Consider the following 20875-nt stretch of genomic DNA (forward strand, 5'->3'; position numbering starts at 1 on the left):
CTCAACCGGTTCCAACCGGATTGAACCAGTTCCAAGCAGCCTGAACTGGTTCCAACCAGCTCGGTCCAGCTCCAACTGGCCTGAACTAGTTGGTCTGAACCGGTTCCATCCGGTCTGAACCGGTTCCAAATGTCTCAGACCAGCTCCAACCGGTCTGAAGCGGTTTCAACCGGCTCGGACCAGTTCCAACCTGTCTGAACCGGTTCCAACTGGCTCGGACCAGTTCCAACAGGTCTGAACCGGTTCCAACTGGTCTTGGCCAGTATCAACCAGTCTGAACCGGTTCCAACCGGCCTGGACCAGTCCCAACCGGCTCGGACCAGTTCCAACAGGTCTGAACTGGTTCCAACCGCTCTTGGCCAGTTTCAACCAGTTTGAACTGGTTCCAACCGGTCTGAACCAGTTTCAACCAGCCTGAACCGGTTCCAAATGGCTCAGACCAGCTCCAACCGGTTCGGACCAGCTCCAACCAGCCTGAACCCGTTCCAACCAGCCTGAACTAGTTGGTCTGAATCGGTTTCAACCGGACTCAACCGGTTCCAACCGGCTCAGACCAGTTCCAACTGATCTGAACCGGTTCCAAACAGCTCAGACCAGTTCCAACGGGTCTGAACCGATTCCTACCGGCTCGGATCAGTTCCAACCGGTCTGAACCAGTTCCAACCGGTCTTGACCGGTTCCAACCGGTCTGAACCGGTTCCAACTGGCCTGGACCGGTCCCAACCGGCTCGGACCAGTTCCAACAGGTCTGAACCGGTTCCATCTGTTCTCAACCGGTTCCAACCAGCTCGAATGAGTTCCAACCGTTCTGAACTGGTTCCAACCGGTCTTGACCGGTTTCAACTGGTCTGAACCGGTTCCAACCGGCCTGGACCGGTTCCAACTGGCCTGGACCGGTTCCAAACAGCTTAGACCAGTTCCAAACGGTCTGAACCGGTTCCTACTGGCTCGGACCAGTTCCAACCGTTCTGAACTGGTTCCAACCGGTCTTGACCGGTTTCTACCGGTCTGAACCGTTTCCAACTGGCCTGAACAGGTTCCAAACAGCTCAGACCAGTTCCAACTGGTCTGAACCAGTTCCTACCGGCTCGGACCAGTTCCAACCAGTCTGAACCGGTTCCAACCGGTTTCAACCGGTCTGAACCGGTTCCAACCGGCCTGGACCGGTCCAAACCAGCTCGAACCAGTTCCAACCGGCCTGAACTGGTTTGTCTGAACCGGTTCCATCCGGTCTGAACCGGTTCCAACTGTCTCGGACCAGCTCCAACTGGTCTGAACTGGTTTCAACCGGCTCGGACCAGTTCCAACCGGCTTGAACCAGTTCCAACCGGTTTGGACCAGCTCCAACCGGCCTGATCCGGTTTCGACCGGCTCGGACGAGTTCCAACCGGTCTGAACCAGTTCCAACTGGTCTGGGCCGGTTTCAACCGGTCTGAACCGGCTCCAATCAGCTCAGACCAGTTCCAACCAGCTCAGAGCAGTTCCAACAGGTCTGAACTGGTTCCAACCGGTTTGAACCAGTTCTAACCGGCCTGAACTGGTTCTAACCAGCCTGGACTGGTCCCAACCGGCTCGGACCGGTTCCAACAGGTCTGAACTGGTTCCAACCGCTCTTGGCCGGTTTCAACCAGTCTGAACTGGTTCCAACCGGTCTGAACTGGTTTCAACCGGCCTGAACCGGTTCCAACCACCCTGGACCAGTCCCTACCAGCTCATACCAGTTCAAACTGGTCTGAACCAGTTCCAACTGGTCTTGGCCGGTTTCAATCGGTCTGAACCGGTTCCAACCCGCCTGAACCCATTCCAACCCCCCTGAACTAGTTGATCTGAATCGGTCTGAACCGGTCTGAAGTGGTTTCAACCGGCTCGGACCAGCTCCAACCGATCTGAACCAGTTCCAACCAGCTCGGACCATTTCCAACCGGCTCAGACCAGCTCCAACCGGCTCGGACCAGCTCCAACCGGCCTGAACCCGTTCCAACTGCCCTGAACTAGTTGGTCTGAATCGGTTTGAACCGGTCTCAACTGGTTCAACCGTCTCGGACCAGCTCCAACCGGTCTGAACCGGTTCCAAACTGGCTCGGACCAGTTCCAACTGGCTCAGGCCGGTTCCAACAGGTCTGAACCGGTTCCAACCGGCTCAGACCAGTTCCAACCGGCTCAGACCAGTTCCAACCAGCTCAGACTAGTTCCAACTGTTCTGAACCAGTTCCAACCGTCTCGGACAAGCTTTAACCGGTCTGAACCGGTTCCAACCAGCTCAGACCAGTTCCAGTTACTGTTCACAGTAAGTTTTCTAATTATGATTGGCAGAGGTCCCAAAATACGAGCAGTCCATCAAAATGAGAGTTGTCAAGTACTGGATTGCAGGGGCATAGTTACCCGGCGATGACTTAGGTCTAGTTCGTCTAGCAGTTCTTTAGACATGTAAATGGGGACTGCCACAGATATAACTATTCTAATCCTAACAACAACAACAAATTCCTTCCAGTGGCACTTTAGAGATCAACTAAGTTTGCTATTGGTATGAGCTTTCGTGTGCATGCACACGTCTTCAGATACACTGAAGCAGAAGTCACCAGACCCTTATATATAGTGAGAGGGTGGGGTGGTGGGAATGGGTGATTGGCTGATAAGTGTGGTAAACCTGTTGACGACTGTTAACGACTGGAATTGGTCTTACAAGATAAAGCAAGGGGTGAGATGGCCAAAAATAGCTTTATGATGTATAATGAGATAAGACTCCAATGTCTCTATTCAGACCAGGTCTCTTCATGGTTTTAAGTTTGGTAATAAGTTGCAATTCAGCAACTTCCCTTTCCAGTCTATTTCTGAAATTCTTTTGTAATAAGACAGCTACAAAAGAATTTCAGAAATAGACTGGAAAGAGAAGTTTCAGTCGTTAACAATCGTCAACAGGTTTACCACACCTGTGATCTAATTACCCATTTTTTGTTTGTTTGTTTCAACCACGGCAGACCAACACGGCTACCTACCTGTAACTGCTCCAGTCCAATTTTCCTTGCTGCACCTCACCACAGACACAATGCTATACATGGAGTCGATTTGCACACTGAATGATGAGTTCTAAAATACAGAGTGTAGAAAAATAAAAGGATGCATAGGCATGTATGACAGTGACCGAGGTCTTATCCTTGTTTAAAGATTCATCCCTTCTCTCAGCACTATCCCTGTAGTTCTGTGAGGGATATCTAACACAGAATTCTAATCCAAATGCAATATTTCATTTGCGGCAATAAATTATAGGCTGCTTAACGCTGTGGTTTCTACGCAGTGGACAGTGGGGCTATGAAAGATGCAAAAGATAAAATCAGTAAAAATTTAACCATGAAATCGGAGCGGCTTGTGCAAATGGTCTGCTGATACATATTACAAAAAGTAGAGTGGACGCTAGGGTTGAGAATGTGATCCATGCGGAAGGCACGGTCGCAACCCGCAGTGTTCGCAATCCACAGCGCCATGTCTGTGCATGCGTGGGTGGCAATTCAGTGCTTCTGCACATGCACAAAGTGCGATTTAGCGCTTCTGTGCATGCACAAGCACCAAAACCCGGAAGTAACCCGTTCCGGTACTTCCAGGTTTGGCGCAGTGCATGACCCGAAAACATGCAACCTGTAACCCGAGGTATGACTGTCTGGTCTCAACTACTAGGGAGTTCCACAGAGCAGTATGAACTCTTGGCTCCTGGTAGACACAAGCCAGGTATCTGAGCCATGGGGGACCCCTAACATTGACTCATCAAAGACCTCAGTTATGTCAGGAAGGGATATAAAGAATGAGGTGGTTCTTAAGGAATCCTGGGCCCAAGTTCTTAAGTAGCTTATAACACAAGAACCTTAAACGATCTATCAGCACCTGGGCAGCCAGGTGTTATGTTTTGAAGCACCAGTGTTTTGTTCTGGTGGTAGTCTTGTTGTTTAGTCGTGTCTGACTCTTCGTGACCCCATGGACCAGAGCACGCCAGCACTCCTGTCTTCCACTGCATCCCACTGTTTGGTCAAACTCATGTTGTTAGTTTCGACAACACTGTCCAACCATCTCGTCCTCTGTCGTCCCCTTCTCCTTGTGCCCTCCATCTTTCCTAACATCAGGGTCTTTTCCAGGGAGTCTTCTCTTCTCATGAGGTGGCCAAAGTCTCAGCTTCAGGATCTGTCCTTCCAGTGAGCACTATGGGATGATTTCCTTAAGAATTGATAGGTTTGATCTTCTTGCAGTCCATGGGACTCTCAAGAGTCTCCTCCAGCACCAGAATTCAAAAGCATCAATTCTTCGGCGATCAGCCTTCTTTATGGTCCAGCTCTCACTTCCATACATCACTACTGGAAAAGCCATGGCTTTAACTATACGGACCTTTGTTGGCAAGGTGATGTCTCTACTTTTTAAGATGTTGTGTAGGTTTGTCATTGCTTTTCTCCCAAGAAGCAGGCATCTTTTAATTTCATGACGGCTGTCACCATCTGCAGTCCCCACCAACAGTCTAGTCACAACATTTTGTAGCAGCTGGAGTTTCTGGATACTTCCGTGAAAGCCATGACAGTTACCCCATTATAAAATTGATGTGGGTTTTTGTTTTGTGTTTTTAGTGTAGAAATACGAGGGGCAATCGTGAAAACAACGCATCGGCCTACCTTTACAATCTTACAATCTTTTAAAAGTTTCCGTTCTAGAAAGAAAGAAAAAAGCCACTTCTGATTTGCTACCACATTTTCAGACACACCATTCTATGTACCCTAAAACCGGGGAAGGTAGAATGTCAGTGATGGCAGAGCTCAGTTGGTCGGCCTCTGCAGCCAAAGTGGGCAGCTTTTTAAAAAGTGTATGTAAATTATGAAAATTACATCTATGTTCCAATTAATAATCATCATCATCATTTATTATTCATACCCCGCCCATCTGGCTGAGTTTCCCCAGCCACTCTGGGTGGCTCCCAATCAAGTGTTAAAAACAATACAGCATGAAATATTAAAAACTTCCCTAAACAGGGCTGCCTTCAGATGTCTTCTAAACATCAGATAGTTGTTTATTTCTTTGACATCTGATGGTAGGGCATTCCACAGGGAGGGCGCCACTACTGAGAAAGCCCTCTGCCTGGTTCTCTTTAACTTCACTTCTCACAGTGAGGGAACTGCCAGAAGGCCCTCAGAGCTGGACCTCAGTGTCTGGGCTGAACGATGGGGGTGGAGACGCTCCTTCAGGTATACTGGGCCAAGGTCATTTAGGGTTTTGAAGGTCAGCACCAACACTTTGAATTGAATCTCTCCTCACCCCAAGGCTCCTGCTGGCACCAATGGGAACATTTTTCTTCTTCCAGTGGAGCTGTGAAGAACCTTTGCCTGAACTACAACTTCCATCCTCCTTACCCACTGACCACGGCTGCTGGGGCTAATGGGAGTTGTAGTTTGGAGACATCAGGAGGCCCAGCGGTTCTCAATTCCTGCCCTGAGGCCAATAGCATTATCAATGGGAGATTTTTCTTAGTGGCACAACTCTGGGGAAGGTAGGGTTAAACTTTCCCTCCCTGGGCAGTGCAGATGGCCCCCAGCTGCACCTGCTTTTTTAAAACAAAAAACCGGACAGGCTTTCAAGTGACACCTTTTCGTGTAGCTTCTAGTTTAGCCAAGAATTGTTTGAATTGGATAAAGTTCGGCTGAATGCTGCCACTTCTCCATTCTTTCCCACGAGACCCAGCACACATCTGATTCATGCAAAGATCTGCGCACCAGTGGGAACCGAACAAGCTCAAATCCATGTTGTTCAGTTTAACTGGATTATAGACCAGCCAGTCTGTTCTCATCTAATTCTCTGTTGAGAAAAGCAAAATATGATTCATCTAAAGAAAAGCATATGTTCTGAGACAACAGGATGCTATCAAATTGCATCAATAACTAAAGTGGAACATTATCTTCCCCACCCTAGCATGTCAAAAAATGATCAATCATAACTTACTCCCCTTTGGGGTATATTTTTCTTTACAAACAGCTGCTAATTCTGTAACACAGGTTGTGAAGAATGGAAAAGAGGAGGACATGATTTATTGTTGTTTAAAATTGAAATTATTTCCAACTTGCGAGTGATTGGAATGCTTTCACATGGCAGCTCTTTCTAAATCCTTTCTCCCTCCCCCCACCCCCCGGTCCATTCCACCTCTCTATTCCCTCCATTGCGCTTACAAATATGTCTATTCCGGGGAGGGCTAAGAACATTATGGTAGTTATTTTCACCAACTTGATTGAATGATTCCTGAGTAGGTCTTGTTAGAAGTGCAGGGAAAGAATTGCTTCTAGAGGCCAGCCCTAATTAGAGATCAAAACATTACTTCAGAACATTTCATCAAAAACGTAAATAGCTAATCAGTACCAGTCCAATGGCTTTGTTTTGCAATTAGCCCCATGCAAAGAGTCCTTGAAGCTGGAAGACGGTTTGATGTCCTGCCTCCGATTTCGCAATCTAACCAATAGCTTCAAGCTGATGTTCCCTTTGAACTGCTCAAAAAATATATCCAGTGGTCTAAATGTTACATTTGCATGTATTAGTCTTCTCCATTGATAGCCTACAAAGCTTCTGAGATTAAAGAAGCCATCACAAGTGTCAGAAAGGAAGCAAAGTAACGGGTGTTCCAGAAGAATACAAAGATGGAATTGTAAATAGAATTAAATTGTTGCTCTTGCCAACTTTAGAAGGTGGCACGCCTTTTTATCTGTTGTTGAAGTGTAGAGTGCAACTAAACTGCCTTGTAAAGCTGTGGTGTTGCCCAGAATAGGCTTAGGAATCACAATAACACAAAAGGAACAGGAAAAACAAGTACCCCCCCTCATCATACTCTCCTATACTGTGCATCTTTCCTAGTGATTACAGTGGTACCTCGGGATGCGAACAGGATCTGTTCCGGAGCCCTGTTTGCATCCTGAATGGAACGTAAGACATGACGGAGCGTCTGCACGTGCTCAGGTCGCTTTTTGCCGCTTCCGCACATGCGTTTGACGTCATTTTGAGAGTCTGCACATGCGCGAGTGGCGAAACCCAGAAGTAACACGCTCCTTTACTTCCGGGCTGCGGTGGAGCGCAACCCAAAAGTGCTCAACCTGAAGCACATTCGACTTGAGGTACTACTGTATACTGCAAAATATCAATGTTCTCTCTTGAGTGGGGAAAAATTTGCCTCACACACACAAACACTCTTCCTGAGAAGCCTTGAATGGGAACGGTTGGGTGTAGGTTTCTTAAGCCAGCTCCTCACCCTTTCATCTTAGGAATTCTGTTTTAAACCAATTCTACTCCCAGCTAGAATGAACTATGATCCAACCCTACTGTGAGAAGGAGGTGAAGTGCTTCAGAAAGCAGAATTTGGGTATCACAGAAGGACAACAAATTGCCATTCATTGAAATTATTGTCATTTCTTTTTAACCACTGAAAGGATGACATTTACATATTACACTTCTTTTTTTCTTTTTTTTTAAATAATATTTATTCAGAATTTGAGAATTACAAAAAGAAAAAAGAAAAATACAAAAAACAGAGAAAAGGAAAAAAAATACAAAGAAAAAATACAATCATTGAAAAAGAAAAAAAAACAGATTAAACCTTAACTTAACTTTCTTCCTTTACTTATTTCCTTGACCTCCTCACACCTCCCATTTTTGTATTCTAGTTCAAATTGTTATTTCAGCAAATCCTTCCAACCTTGTTTTTAACTTAATAATTTGTCTTAATATATTATTATTTTACATTCTCTCTTTCATCAATTTCATCAATTCATTTTTATTTAATCCTTTATATCATTTCTACCAAAACCATATAATTTTATTTTTCCAGCATCTTTCTAACAATCCTTAATTTTACAATATTTTTGAAGATATACTTTTTTTCCAATCTTCTTCCACCGACTCTTCTCCTTGGTCCCGGATTCTGCCAGTCATCTCAGCCAATTCCATATATTCCATCACCTTCATCTGCCATTCTTCCCGGGTGGGTAAATCTTGTGTCTTCCAATACTTTGTGATGAGTATTCTTGCTGCTGTTGTAGCGTACATAAAAAAAGTTCTATCCTCCCTTCGCACCAATTGGCCGACCATGCCCAGGAGAAAGGCCTTTGGTTTCTTCTGAAAGGTATATTTAAATACCTTTTTCATTTCATTATATATCATCTTCCAGAAGACCTTAATCCTAGGGCATGTCCACCAAAGGTGAAAAAATGTGCCCTCAGTCTCTTTACATTTCCAACATTTATTATCGGGCAAATGATAAATTTTTGCCAGCTTGACTGGGGTTAAGTACCACCTGTAGATCATTTTCATTATATTCTCTCTTAAGGCATTACAAGCCATAAACTTAATACCTGTGGTCCATAACTTTTCCCAGTCAGCCATCATAATGTTGTGTCCAAGATCTTGTGCCCATTTAATCATAACAGATTTAACCGTTTCATCTTGTGTATTCCATTTCAACAGCAAGTTATACATTCTTGATAAATTCTTAGTTTTAGGATCTAACAGTTCTGTTTCCAATTTCGATTTTTCCACCTGAAAGCCAATTTTCTTGTCCAAATTATAAACCTCCCTTATTTGGTTACATATTACACTTCCTGCATCAGGATGACTTCGGCTGCCTCAACAGTGACATTCATAACCATGACGTTGCGAAAGAGAATGACTGTAATTCTAGATATGAGCAAGAGAAGCGTGGAGCTAAGTGTTCAAAGCAAGCAAGGGAGGGAGGGAGAGAATGCAACATTCCCTGGCGCCAATCACAGCTGCAGCTTTATAGCAGAATATATGAGCTTAAATGGCCATGAGCAGAGAAAACTATGCTTCAGATTCCAGATTAGAAATATGTCTGTTGCTTCTTTCTCCTTGCAAAAGTACGGCGGACCATAGGCGATGTTGCGTGTGTGTGTGTGCATGCACACACAAATGTTTCTCTTCGACTTTAAACAATGGAATCAAAAATCCTGCAGTTAAGAGCTAAAATTGATTCACCTGCATTCACAGTAGTAGAACCACACATAGTAGGCTATTGATCTCCATGTGCGTCTCACTATATTTACAGTCTAGTATGATCAATATGCTATTTCTGATCCAGTCATTCCTACACTTCTACTGGATGGGATATTTTATAGGGAGATTATCCAGCACATGACAGGCTTATAAAAATTTCAGTGTGAAATACTGCCAGCAGAGTCAGTGAAGCAATGGAAATACCCAGACTGGTAAAATGTTGACCTATTATAAATTGAGCAAATAATAGTCGGTGGTTCTGTGCTAGGAACACTGTGTATTGTGAAACATAGTCTTTAATGTTTTGTGCCTTAGCATCCTTGTCAAGGCTATATGTCTTCATATGACCAGAGGCCAAAAAAAAGGCCATATGACCACTGGAGATCTTGTCTATCTCCCCACTAGAATAGCAATGGATAGCGTGACTATGGGACCTAGTGTAAGTGAGATAATTCACAGTGCTATTTTTCTAGAAAAAGAGGTGCTGAAACTCACCTTGAACACCTCCCTTGTTCTCTTATAATGGCAATGGTGTCCACCTGAGAGGTGCCGGAACTGAGTTCCGGTGAGTTCCGGCTGAAAAAGAGCCCTGATTATTCCCCATTTCTGCTGACTGCCCCCAATGAACTTCTAAACAACCCATGTTCCTAAAAGGTCCAAAGAGATGAGTGAATCGGTAGCAAAAGGCAATCTTCCCCTCTGAAAAAGGGGGTTTCAAGTTGTGTACAGTAACTTTCACTGAGCAAAAGAAGGCAAAAGCTGAGAAAATTAAAATGTACCAATTATTTTGCCATCAGCAGCCACAATGATCACAGACAGAGTACAGGTAGTTTTACACACATTCAGCTTACCTCCCTGTCTCAGAATTAAGGTAGAGAGGTGAGCCAGTGTCCCATCAAAATATGCATACATTTCTCCTCTAGGGGGTTCCATCAGATGTTTTCAAGTAGGACACAATTTGTTTGAAGATTCCCATTGTACACTAGCCACATTCTTTTCACATGAATATGATTTTCATTAGGGTGCTTTCAAACAACTACCCATATGGAAACTAAAGCGGGAGAGAGCCTTTGACCTTATGTCGTACAATGGATTGCACATATGAAACAACTTTCCTTGGGCAGCTGAGGGGGAAGTGATGTAGTGACTTATAACTTTATGAAATAGTTTAGGCTGAGAGATAGTGACTGGCCGTGTCTCAGCAAGGATTTGAACAGAGATCTCCCTGGTTCAAGCCCAATACTCTTGCTCAGAGGTTGCCATCACCTCCTATGACGCCTGCAAATGGTGTCAACGAAATCCACAGTGTAGAAAACACTGTTTTCACTGGCTCAGTTCCTCTTTTCATTGCCTTGGCCTCTCAACATTGAACCCGTCCCTTTAAACATGCCAACATTTCATTGGATGTCAAGAATGGATTCTTTCCCTTCATTTCTGAGAAAAGAGGTGCAAGGAGTTTCTGTCTGTGAGTGAAAATGGCTTTAACTTTTTGTATGCATTTAAATTAAGGTTGCATATTTTTAGGGATAATTTATGAAATAAACAAACATGACAGTGGCTGATGTGGGTGCCCTGTTGATGGGTGTGACTGAAGTGGGGCGTGCCCACATCACTTTGTGTTTTCCACCCTTTTAGATGCGGAGGCCATTTTGTGTTATGCCGCTCTTTCCGCAGAAGCCATTGTCCATGACTGACATCCATGGACTTGGTCAAAATTCCAGATGTGCCCACTGGCCAAAATAGGTTGGCGACAACCACGGGTCTAGCTACTAAACCACACTAGCTCTCAAATGTGATACAGTAGTACCTTGGGTTACAGGTGCTTCAGGTTGCAGACGCTTCAGGTTACAGACTCTGCTAACCCAGAAATAGTACCTTGGGTTAAGAACTTTGCTTCAGGATGATAACAGAAATCGTGCGGCGGCAACGGGAGGCCCCATTAGCTAAAGTGGTACCTCAGGTTAAGAACAGTTTCAGGTTAAGAACGGACCTCCAGAACGAATTAAGTTCTTAACCCGAGGTACCACTGTATTGTCAAGTTGGCAACTAATGCGGTGGTCATTTTGGCAATTGCCCTAGTGGCCTGAAGCCTCATGGCAAAACTATAGATCTGAATTAAAGAGGATGTAGAAAACCGCATTGTATTCTGTATGTTAACAAATTAATTGGTTGTCTGCAAAACCTCCGTAGCATTTTCAGGGGTTTTGTTCTGCTAAAGAACAATTTGTACTCCTGGACCTCGCTGAGCTCACAGCAAGGACAAAATGCAGCAGCTGCTTGGGGAAACTTGGAGTCTCCTGGGAGAGAACTGGAGTCCAGAAATTTGAATGTAACAGGAAGAGTATATTGCTACCTAAGGGCTGTGTTCTAACTGATAGTGTGTACCTTAGTACTGTAACTTCAATAAAGAAAGAGAAAGCAGTTAGGTGCAATGGGGTATTCCTCTTGAATTTCCAAAGTGTGTAAGTAAATAATAGAAAAAGAGGGAAAATGTTATTTTGCAAAATATATTTCTAGAACTTTTCTTTTAATGGATTTTACAAACAAAAGCCCTATAAAGCTCTATGAATACATTAATCTTAGCTGTTGCTTGCTAAAGTTCATATGCCTCTCTATTGCATTATGGTTATGTCCTAAAGAACAGTACAGTAGACAGTCTGGGTTTATAAAATAATAGCGTCTGGGAGAAAATGTTTCTAAGAAATAAAAATATTTGAGGCCATCTAGTTTCGCATGGTCCATCCCTGATAATGGTCCTCTTTCTTCTAAAAGGAAGATTCAAGAGAGCAAAGCAAAGGCAGAGGGGACAGAAAACACTGAATCCCAGTGGGAACAACCTAACTGGGACATTTAAAGAGCTCTCCTTGGAAAGACCAATGGCCCATCTAGTCCAGCAGGAGCTTATGGGAAGCCCAGAAGCAGAGCATGTTCTGCTCTAACCCTGTCCTCATTGGTAGTTCCTCAAGATGCTGTCAACCACCTCTCCATTTGTTTAACTGGGATGGTGGCACAGATCCCAGAGATGAAATGATGGTTGGCTCTGTGTGATGGAGCCAACCCCTTTCCCCTCCTCAGCTTCTGTGATATGTCAGGGAGCAGGTAGTTTGCAGTTATTACTTCTAAGAGCGTGTCTCTACAAATATTTTACTCGATTGTTTCAAGTCATATCCCACCTTTCCTCCCAAAGTGAATCAGGACAGCACAAGCAAAAGAAAGAAACCCAATGCAATTAAAAGTAAAATAAAAACATACTTTTAAAATGTAGAACACTGAAAAGCACATGCCCTGCAACATTTCTGCGATGAAAATAGGGGGGAAATCAGAAGATGGGACAGCTTCTGTAAATCTGGGATTGTCCCTGGAAAATAGGAACACTTGGAGGGTCTGAAAACACCTTAAAAAAATTAAAAGACCTCCAAATTGTAAAAAATATAAACGAGCATCTACGATTTTTGTGCAAATCTGTGTTCTCTTTTGCCCTTTTTTTTATGATGCCTAAAACATATCAGTGATAGTGAACACATCTTTGGTGGAAAGGCCTCATGCTCAATTATAAATTATAAATCAAGTATGAAACGTAACTGCTCTTTATCACACACCAAAGGAGGCACATATTATAGCTGTTTACAGTGAACCATTTTAACCCTTGGGTAATAGCCTTGAAATGTTAGCTCAGAATCCATTGACAAATATGAGGTGAGAGATTGCAGACAAATCTGCCAGGGGCTCTACAGAGATTTTGAAAATGCCATCAGCTTCTATGTGCTGAGTAAGTGCAGAGGGAATGTTAGCTTAACTACAGATTACATTTGCTTTATCTGTAGGACAAGCATCTCAAGAGTCGAAGAAAAGCATTGCGTTCCAAGAGTCTGCATGTCTCCCTCCACACTGGACAAATTCTGCCAGAAAACAGAGACATGCCCAGTTCATTCTGATTTTATGCTGCGCTTACTCAGAATTCACAGTAAATTATACCAGCCAGCTAATGTACAAGTTTGGGCCCAATAACTTGTAACCCTGCAATAACCCAATTCCCTGTAACAGGGAAAGCAAATGTGGTGCCCTCCCTCATTTTTGGTTTATAACTCCCATCAGCTTCACCCAGCATGGCCAGGTTTCAAGGCAGACCCTGTTAGGATTCTTTTCCCGTACTGCAGTCATGGGATTGTTTTTATCACATGACGGTGTATGTTTTCATTCCACATTGTGGGAAGTGATGGAGACAGGATGTTTTTATTACTGTGTTTCCGTGATTTAAGACATTTGTCCTTTGCTCTTTCTCTTTGCTGTATGATGCTGAAGAGGAAGGAGCTGAGTTACGATGCTCCAAGTGTGTATATGTAAATAAACGTAGTATAGCCAAATGCTGCGCTACTGAGTCTGTATGCTGACTAGAGAAAGATTTTGAATCTCCCGAACGACCAGGAGGAAGAGAATATGCCAGTCGGGCATGTGTCTCTGCTGGACTCCTACTCATGTGTAGGACCTCCTGACAGCCCCTCCAAGTGTTCCTATTTTCCAGGGACAGTTCCGGATTTACAGAAGCCGTCCCGGTTTCTGATTTGATCTCGCAATGTTCCGCTTTTGCTTAGGACATCCATTTTTTCATTGGAGAAATGTTGGAGGGCATTGAATTATGTGACTCTTGAGCCAAGGCAATAAGTAACTATACAAACTTTAGAAGACATCTGTATAGGGATGATGATGAAGAAGAAGAGTTTGGATTTGATATCCTGCTTTATCACTACCTGAAGGAGTCTCAAAGCGGCTAACATTCTTCTTTCCCTTCCTCCTCCACAACAAACACTCTGTGAGGTGAGTGGGGCTGAGAGACTTCAGCGAAGTGTGTCTAGCCCAAGGTCACCCAGCAGCTGCATGTGGAGGAGCAGGGAAGCGAACCCGGTTCACCAGATTATGAGACTACCGCTCTTAACCACTACACCACACAGGGAAGGGTTTTTTTAAAAAAATGTTTAATGTTTTATTATGTTTTTATATATGTTGGAAGCCGCCCAGAGTGGCTGGAGCAACCCGGTCCAATAGGCAGGCCTGCAATCAAGAATCTTTTCCAACTAAATTGCTAGAAGAACTATATTATGCAGCAACAAGGGATAGAGCATTTTCGGTGGTGGCTCCCCAACTGTGGTGTATTATTTTATATATTTATTAAACTTCTATACCACCCTTCATCTGAGGATCACAGGACTGTTTACAATATAGAAACACAAAAATACATATCATAATAACTAACAAAAACAATTACCACCACCCCCCATCTAAAAAGGACATAAAGGTAAAGGTAAAGGTACCCCTGCCCGTACGGGCCAGTCTTGACAGACTCTGGGGTTGTGCGCCCATCTCACTTAAGAGGCCAGGGGCCAGCGCTGTCCGGAGACACTTCCGGGTCACGTGGCCAGCGTGACATCACTGCTCTGGCGAGCCAGAGCCGCACACGGAAACGCCGTTTACCTTCCCGCTGGTAAGCGGTCCCTATTTATCTACTTGCACCCGGAGGTGCTTTCGAACTGCTAGGTTGGCAGGCGCTGGGACCGAGCAGCGGGAGCGCACCCCGCTGCAGGGATTCGAACCGCCGACCTTTCGATCGGCAAGTCCTAGGCGCTGAGGCTTTAACCCACAGCGCCACCTGCGTCCCACATAAAAGGACATAGATGGTCTAATTTGCCAAAGACCTAGGAGAAGAGGAATGTTTTTGCCTGGTGCCTAAATATATGTTGTTGTTGTTCCTCCCCTTTTCTCCATCCCAAATATAATCTGCTGTGGTTTATTTCTGCCCAGGACTGAATGGCAGTAGCTCTTTTTGAGATTGATTTTAAAATTAACAGAGAAAATAAGGACAAGTTTTTTAAAAAAATGTGAAAGCAAATGAGATGACTAATTTTTTGCACTTGTCAACTCTTCACACACTTGGCAAGCTCGAGCTTCACGTGGAAAAAGCAGAAATAAAATATCGTTCTGCAGACACAAATGCCTGTTTCCCCCGAATTCATTTTTCATGTAGAGAATTTGTCTCTCGAGTGGGCCTGTGAGGATATCCAGGTACTGTCAATTATGAATGGACAAGACTGCTGGTCCTTGAGCTCTGGCTCCTCCTTGTATGGTAGAAGTTTTGAAAAGTACAAAGGTACCCAGAAGAGGAAGCCGAGAGTTGAATATCCCAGGTGAATATCACCATCATTTCAATTTTCTTTCCAGAAATCTGACAGTGAACTAAATAACAGTAAGTCAAAGACAGGTCAGGGCTTTGGCAGGTAAATAATTAGGGTTTTCTTCTTCTTCTCTTCAAAGAATTCTAGCAATGCACTATAAAAAAGGAGGAAGGAGAACAGAATCAGCCACAACTTACAAGGAATGAGGAGACAGAAATTTCAGTAGCTGGCTTTGTTTCAGTTTTGGGTTTTTTTTTAAAGATTTATTTTTTAAAAAAGATGCTTTTACTGAATAAATTTCATTGGTGTGCTGTTCACCATCCTGGGCTTTCACAGGAAGAAAGTCAACATGGAAACGAAAGGAAGAAACAATTGGCGATATCAAACCCAGAGCTGACTCATTGAATCTAATGGAATTAAGTCCATCAATTTCAATGGATCTCCTCTAAGTATGGCTGTTGAAATTGTAATCATAATAATCATAATAATATCTGTCTCCAACTGTGATTGGCATGAAATATCTCAGGGACTGTTTCCAAAAGCAGAGCAACAATCATCAGAATGATCACTGACAAGCGAAGAGCATACTGGGACCACCATTGAGACAATACAGGGCTTGCCCAAGACATTTTGTTGCCTGAAGCAAAGAGCAAGAAGATGCCTTCCTCGCCTGATCTATGTACAGATGCCAAACACACTGGTAGTTGAATGTTATGTCACTAGTGAGGATGCAACAACATCCTCCGTCACACTTGAGGGCAGAAGTCTAGCTTAGGGGGAGAAACAGCAGGCTACCTATCCTCCACTGCACTCCCCATGCCACAATCTTCAACATCTGTTTTCTGAGGCAGTCACCAAGGGTCTGTCTAATGGTAGAGCTGGCCCTTTTGAATGAAGGTGTAGAATCTGCCTGTGCACCCAACATACGCGGGTGGCGCTGTGGTCTAAACCACTGAGCCTAGGGCTTACTGATCGGAAGGTCAGCGGTTCGAATCCCCATGATGGGGTGAGTTCCCGTTGCTCGGTCCCAGCTCCTGCCCACCTAGCAGTTCGAAAGCACACTAGTGCAAGTAGATAAATAGGTACCACTCCAGCGGGAAGGTAAACAGTGTTTCCGTGCACTGCTCTGGTTTCACCAGAAGTAGCTTAGTCATGCTGGCCACATGACCCAAAAAAACTGTCTGCAGATAAGCGTCGGCTCCCTCGGCCAGTAAAGGGAGATGAGTGCTGCAACCCCACAGTCGTTCGCGACTGGATTTAACTGTCAGGGGTCCTTTACCTTTACCTTTTTACCCCAATGATAGGACTGCCATACATTTGGGGAAAATTTCTAGAAGGTGGCAGCTTATTGGCATTGGGTGGGGGGGCGGGACTCAACAATTTTCAGGTTTTCCTTTAAAGAGCTCAACAACTTTGGGGGTGTCCTGATTTTTACTACCTGAAATGTGGCAACCCTGCCCAATTAACAGGGTTGTTGTTCATTCCTTGACCATGGAAATTCCAGTTCTATATGTTGTTAATCTGCCTTGTAACTGCTGTGGAGCTGAGGCTTCCATGATGTGGCTTGACGCCCTGCTAGACAGCTTGATATTTCTTTGGAAAACTTCATGAATAATGACAGCAGCTGGCTCAAATTCTGGCAAAACGGCCAAGGCCCTGCCAGAATGCTTTGTTTCAGGTTCCCACAAACAATATGAGGATCTCATAATATATTATCCAGACCACTCACAAAACCCGGCATGGCTAGCCAGCTGGCACCAATTTGCCACAAATTGCAGGACAGATTCACTAGGTAGCCTGGCATGGAAGACCCATTTAATGCACTGGCTGATGGCATTGGTTTATAATCACCTGTCACACTGCCTTAGTTATATTATGAAATGGCATCATTTTGGGACCTTATGGCTCCAGAAGATCACAAATCAGTCCATAGGTTTCATAGCCCACCACTCTGAGGAAGATAAATTTTTACTTTGTCTGATGATCAACCCATTCATAGTTAGCCAACGAGGAACCTATGAGTTACTTGTCGACTCAGAGCATTCCTGATTGATGATTTGGCTCTGGTGCTTCCTCCTTGAGAGGAGTATGTGATATGGAAGCTGGAACTGAAGTTTACTCAATTTCCTTGATGAGTCCCTGTTAATTTCATACCCTGCAACGTTCCTCAGATGAAAATAGGGAGATTTCTCACTCCGTGAGTGCAATAGGATACAGCACACAGGCCCTCTACCATCCCAAGAAATTCCCTTAATCCCAATTTTATTTTATTATTTGGTAGAAAAGCACACAAAAAGAAATAACTTTTAGAAAGGGGCAAGATTAGACACAGGTGCGCAAAGCATTTTTTAAATTAAAAAAAAAAATCAAGACTCCTTGTGTTCCACTTTGCTCCTGCTTTCTCTCTGCCCAGAGCAGCCCTGCCCCTCTGCCTGCCCCTCGGAGCCCACATATCATGTGGGGCTGGGCCTCGGCAGTGGCAGTTTCTCTTCCTTCTCTCCAGCAGCCACTATGAGCTGCCCAAGGGAGCAGGCTAGCAGTGGCGGCCCTGCAGAGGCCCTGGAAAGGCAACGGGATGCTCTTTCACAGCCTTTACTCAAGACAAGCACCAGCTCATCTTCCTCTCCAAGCTTGGTTGTGGCAGCACTGGTGGGGAAAATAGGGACATTCTGAGATCAAATCAGAAACCGAGGTGGCTTTCATAATTCTGGGACTGTCCCTGGAAAAACAGGACACTTGGAGGGTATGTACTGTATTTTTTGCACCATAACACTCACTTTTTTCCTCCTAGAAAGTAAGGGGAAATGTCTGTGCATGTTATGGAGCGAATGCCTATGGGTGGCGGGGGGGGGGGATCTGCTGCAGTTGTGAGCAGAGGATCCATGGTTCCCCTTCCTTCCCTCCTCCGTGTCTCGCTTTGAAACAGCAAAGTGGGAGAAGAGCCGCTGAATGGGGAGGAGAGAGGGACAGAGAGCCTGCTTGCTTTAAAGGAGCAAAGTGGGAGAGGAGAGGAGCCGCTTACACGAGTGTAAGTGGCTCCTGTCCAGTTGGCTCCTTTAAAGCAAGCAGGCTCTCTGTCCCTCTCTCCTCCCCACTCAGCTCGCTAAATAGCATTATTAGCAGCATCCTTCTCCACATACCCCACGCGTGCTCCTTGTCCCTTGAGTGCTTTTCCTTCCCTCCCCACTTAAAACGTGGTTACAAAGCACGGATCCACATGGATCCTCAGGATTTTTGCACTGGGTCACCCCAAATTCACCATCAGATCACATAGCATGTCCATGGCTACATCTTGCACCAAAAAAATCACGCACCCACTGTTGCCTGGGGTCGCAGTGGTGCAAAAACGTGGTTACAAAGCATGGATCCACATGGATCCTCAGGATTTTTGCATTGGGCTACTCCAAACTCACTGTCAGATCACATGTCTGTGGCCACAGCATGAACCACAAAAATCATATATCCACTGTTTCGTTTAGAATATTTTTTCTTGTTTTCCTCCTCTTAAAACTACGTGCGTGTTATGGTCTGGTGCGTGTTATAGAGCGAAAAATACGGTAATTTCCACATTGCAGTGGAACCTCGTGTTACGTACTGTCCCCCTTGCAAACGCTGCAGGTTATGAGCTCCGCTAACCCAGATGTAGGTGCTCCCGACTGCGACCTTTGCCCCAGGATGTGAGCGGAAGTCGTGCGCCGGCAGCACAACAGCAGCGGGAGGCCCCATTAACGAAAGTGTGCCTCATATTACGAGCGGTTTCAGGTTGAGAACGGACCTCAGGAATGAATGAAGTTCGTAACTGGAGGTGCCACTGTATGTCTGAGCTTTCACCCAATGTAAAAGCCATTTTTTGGAAACTAATAGAATATAGTGCCCATTTATGGCTCATTTCTGTGTTATTTGACTCCACCCACAAAAATCATCTGCAGCCCCTTTAAATGGGGACTGGGTTTCATCTGTGCTGGATTTATGCACAAGCTATGTACGCAACAGTTTAGGGCCTTGGGTTATGAGTATACTTTAATTTTTACATAATCGTGAAAGGAAGTGCTTTAAATGTGCCGTGTGCAGAACACATCCAGGGCATACTTTACTGCCACTTCTATTTAGTAAGTGCTCAATGGTGTGCAACTCCTCTTGCCTGCATTGTGGTGCACTAAAATGTTTCATGTATGCTAAGTAAGAAAACACAAGGTGTTTTCGTTTAAAGGTATTCCATATGCAAATAGGCTCATTGCAAGATACATGTTTTAGTTAGATGGTCGGTTCTGAGTTGCAGCCTTGCCTATGTGCTGATATGCAAATATAAAAGTTTGTTATTTCTATTTTCATTGTTTCATACCCATTTGGTGGGGATAAAGGGACAATGCTATGAGGCCTCTTAAACCCCGATTGCACTATCAATTTAAGGCTGTATCATAGCAGCTGGGAAGAGGGGTGGATTGGTAAACCACTTTGGAAATATTAGCCCAGTGGGGGGGACTAAGCACCTCCTATCAACTCTCAGCACCCTTAATGAACTACAGTTCCCAGGATCCTACATGAGCATTTAAAGCAGCTTTAAATGTACAGTTATACCTCATGTTACGTTTGCTTCACAATACCTTTTTTCAGGTTGCATCCTGCGGCGACCCGGAAGTACCGGAAAGGGTTACTTCTGGGTTTCGCCGCTCACGCATGCGCACAAGCAGCAAATCACGCCGCGCATCTGCGCAGATACGGCGCTTCAGGTTGCAGGCTTTTTATGTTGCGAACGGGCCTCTGGAACGGATCCCGTTTGCAACCATAGGTACCACTGTATAGTGCAGATGGGACCTTAAACACAGTTTAGGGCTTCAGCATGCATACTCTCCAACATTTCTCTGATGAAAATATTTCATCATTGTAATTTATTACAATGAGAAGAGAAGACTCCCTGGAAAAGACCCTGATGTTGGGAAAGACTGAGGGCACAAGGAGAAGGGAGACAACAGAGGACAAGATGGTTGGATAGTGTTCTCAAAGCTACCAACATGAGTCTGACCAAACTGCGGGAGGCAGTGGAAGACAGGAGTGCCTGGCGTGCTCTGGTCCATGGTTCTCGAACTTAATCCATTCCAGAAGTCGGTTCAACTCCCGAAACATTCAAAATCCAAGGCGCGGCTTCTGATTGATGCAGGTGCCCCAGAAACAATAGCCAACAGGCGCATCGGATGTTCAGCTTCCAAAAAGCGTTTGAAATCCGGAACACTTACATCCTGGTTTTCGGCGTTCAGGAGCCAATTTGTTCATCAACTAAGCCATTTGAGAACCAAGGTTCCAGTGTACTTATACCCTGCCAATCTGACTGAGTTGCCCCAGCCACTCTGGGTGGCTTGCAACATAAATAAAAACACAATAAAACATGGATATTTTTTTTAAAAAAAAACACTTCTCCATACAGGGCTGCCTTCAAATGTCTTCTAAAGGTTGTATAGTTACTTATTGCCTTAGTTTTGGGGGTCACATAATGCCATACACTCCAATATTTCTCCAATGAAAATAGGGACGTCATAAGGATTTGGGATCAAATCAGAAACTGGGATAGCTTCTGTAAATCTGGGACTGTCCCTGGAAAATAAGGACACTTGGAGAGTCTGAGCATGTCTTCATCTGGCCTGTGCATCTTCCATCCTTCAGCTTCACCTTGATGACTGTGGGTTTCAGTACTAATG

Source organism: Podarcis cretensis (assembly GCF_951804945.1).
Source record: "Podarcis cretensis genome assembly, chromosome: 1".
Classification (NCBI taxonomy): Eukaryota; Metazoa; Chordata; class Lepidosauria; order Squamata; family Lacertidae; genus Podarcis; species Podarcis cretensis.